Source organism: Daktulosphaira vitifoliae, unplaced genomic scaffold (assembly GCF_025091365.1).
Source record: "Daktulosphaira vitifoliae isolate Bord-2020 unplaced genomic scaffold, ASM2509136v1 Scaffold_3, whole genome shotgun sequence".
Lineage (NCBI taxonomy): Eukaryota > Metazoa > Arthropoda > Insecta > Hemiptera > Phylloxeridae > Daktulosphaira > Daktulosphaira vitifoliae.
In genome coordinates this window covers 12,781,449-12,784,797 of record NW_026099574.1, presented here as the reverse complement: position 1 = coordinate 12,784,797, position 3,349 = coordinate 12,781,449, and the positions used below count along the sequence as shown (strand labels likewise).

At 25.9% G+C, this 3,349-nt stretch overlaps 1 long non-coding RNA gene across 1 annotated transcript; it reads right to left on the bottom strand.

Annotated features, from left to right (window-relative positions):
* Positions 1–56: 56 nt before the first annotated feature.
* Positions 57–2,369, bottom strand: LOC126902347 (uncharacterized). The gene is made up of 4 exons (XR_007703194.1): positions 2,281–2,369; positions 2,054–2,209; positions 1,540–1,697; positions 57–568 (listed from the first exon to the last, which is right to left on the bottom strand). It is a non-coding gene; the product is annotated as an uncharacterized LOC126902347 (long non-coding RNA).
* Positions 2,370–3,349: the final 980 nt, after the last annotated feature.

The window sequence follows — 3,349 nt, the reverse complement described above, 5'->3', positions numbered from 1 at the left end:
AAAAAAAAATTTAACTTTTCATAATAACATTTATTATGATTAACTAAGAGCTACTATTATCCAATAGAAGATATTACGAGGATTTCAAAAATATAATTATTATTATAGTTAAATAAACAATTGCTACTATGTCACGTTGCCATAATTATAGAAAACTATTATCATAAAACACAGACAGGGCATCCGATTCTAGAAACTAATGAATTGTGGATTAATATTTATTGCAAAATTGGCAATCGTTCGAATTACTATTTAAAGTTAAAAGACCTGGACATCGTGATCAGTCGATTCTAGTGCTTTGCGTCATTCAGTCTTAGTACTCGATTGTCGCTGTCCGGCTTACTGCATAAAGTTAAGTCTTTGTTTTTCATTTTCATCTACCTACTTTCGTCCTCGACATTTCAGAGTTCTTGTGTCTTGCGCTTCGTCTGTACCTCATACCAAAGTGTTACCCTTATTTTCTTCTTATAACAACGGCCTTTCGACACCCACAGCTAATCCGGAGTGTCAGCCGAGCACGGTAATTGCTGTATGACCTTCCTTGCAAGTTTTGTTTTGTGCTACGACACTATATTAGTAAAAAATATGAGATCATTTTAGAAAAATTAACTTTATTACCTCTAATATATTTTTAGCAAGGTATTGAATGTGTACAGAATAAACAGAATGGACACTGATAAATATTTACACAGCAAATATAGGGAGGTGATTAAAATCAGTCCGCCATTTTTATGTAGGTAAATCAGTGTGACCATTGTTTAACTCTAAAATTGTGTATACCCTTTTTCAAAATTTAAAGTAACAATTTTAAATTTGGAAATTATAAATATTAAATAATGATTCGTGTTCTATTAAAATATATATATTTTAAATATTCCATACAAAAACTTCCAAATTTTTTTATTAATTTCGAATAAATTGTTTTATAAAATACAATATAGTAAAATTAATACTTCTCAGATTTGCATTGAATCTAAAATCAATAAAAAATTAATCAATATAATAATGAAATTTAAAAATCATCATACATATTCATCACATAATTTTTACTATAATTGCACAATTAATAAATTAAAATACAATAAAAACTTTTTCAAATAATCTAAAATATGTAAATGTATTTTGTAAAAGTGTAAGTATATCAAGTTTCCTATGTTTTCTCGGTTTTAATAAAATATTTATGTTTAAAAATTTTAAAGAATAAAATATTCTCAGTCTATTGGAAGATTTTTTAAAAACTCATAATCAAAGTTTGGACATGGATGCTTAAAGGGAATATTACTTACTAAATTTCTCATTTCTTTTCCTACATTATTGTTTAAAGCAATTATTGGAAATCCATCTATAAAAATATTATCTAATTCACTAATATAAATTACAAACTCATAAGGTGGAGTATTTAAGTTAAAGTTTAAGAGCAAGATTCACAATTTTTTTTATAATTAGTAAAAAATTAGGAGATAAATGTATATCACACATTTCACAAAAATAATTGACAAAATTTAATTTAGTAGATATTTGTTGACTCAAAAAAGTAACCTGTTTTTGAAGTTCAGCACATATTTTTTTCACAAGTTTCAATTTCTTTTTTATAGGAGTATGTAAAGTAAGCAACTGAGGAGTTTGAGTGGATGATGATGAAGCTGGGCTATCTTGCATTTTATACTCTTCCAATATGAAATTACCAGTAAAATTATCTAAAAATATTTAATAATTGATTTTTGACTAATGAATGGTTTCAAAAAAAAAATAATCTTCATTGAAATAATGACAAAATAATAAATCAACTATTTTCATATAAGTTTAGATGGTATTGTTCAAAATTATCATGTTCTTTAATATTTTTAAAAAAATAAGATATATAAAACTTAAACTAAATTAATTTAAAATTTTTATATTTTATTTCCAGAGGACTTGGCAACTTTGGTGGAGTGATATTCTCCTCACATACATTCAGTGTATCTTCTACATCAGTAGAATTAATCTCTATGATTTTAAAATTGTTTAATTGTAATTTAAATAATAAAACACTATATACCAGATTAATACTTACAAAACTCTGTAGGAAAGCATTAGAAAGAAGTCTAGTCTTTTCTGGATTAGAAAACATATTAGGTTTGAAATGAACATTGAAAACCATATAATACTTATTTAATGTATCACTAGTAACAAATCATTTCTGTTGCATTTTTGTAACCATTCTTTATAACTATTGAATAAGTTTAAGATTTTTTAAGATACAAATATTGTTTTTATTAATTTGTAATAAAAAAAACTAACCGAGGAAAATCCTTGTATTATTATATTATATTATTGTAATCCTTGGTATTTTAAACATTTTACAATTTTAATTTTTGGTAGCAATTCTCGAGTTATTGCAAATTTTTACAATACAAACATGAACCATTTTATTAATTATTGTATAAAAGATGATGGAAAATTAATGAAATAATGAAATAAAATGATTAAAAGTAAAATTCTTATAATATACATTTTTACTCAACCAGTATAATTTTTTATCATGACAACAAAAATGATAATATCAATACCTACAATAAAATGGCTGCTACTTTTTGTTTACATATCGAAGTGTCCATAGCCTGGTGTAATGTACAATTAAACTACAAATATTGTAGGGCGAGCGGAATATTAAAATTATTAATGAACGCTTAATATTTTTAAATAAATCATTTTACTTTTAATTTTAGACAATTTTTCAATATCAACATTGTGTTGATATTGAAAATAATCAACTTTATTGGTTATAATAACCAATAAAGTTTGATATAAATAAGTATTTAACAAACAAATAAATATATGTATATATTATTTGTTTAGATTAGCATCAATTAGGTGGCGCGCTCTAGCTGCAATTTCGGCATCTACTCGCAGTTTAACTCACATGTTGGACTGTACAAATCCTACAATATTTTCCTGTAAAATTTTATTTTTGGTTATCGTACCCGTACATGCGTGCTTGTCATCAATATTATATATATATATATAAACAAATTTTTATTTTGACTGACCAATACCATCCGCGTGCCACACATCTTACGTATATATTCCTACCGCCGTTTATACCTCAGGTATAACGTTAGTCCTACCCACGCGCCCACAAAAACGGCTATACCTAATGCATGATACGTTTACGTACATAAGTCGCTTTACTTGTATATATATTTATATATATATACATATTCTAATTACTATTAAGATTTATATATTAACACGCTTTTATTCTCGTTAAAAGATATAAAGTGTATTAATTTCAATTACGGGGGATGTTTCCCGTACCGTTAGTTTTCGTCACTACCCTCACGTTCCGGGAGTGGATAATTTGTGGGCC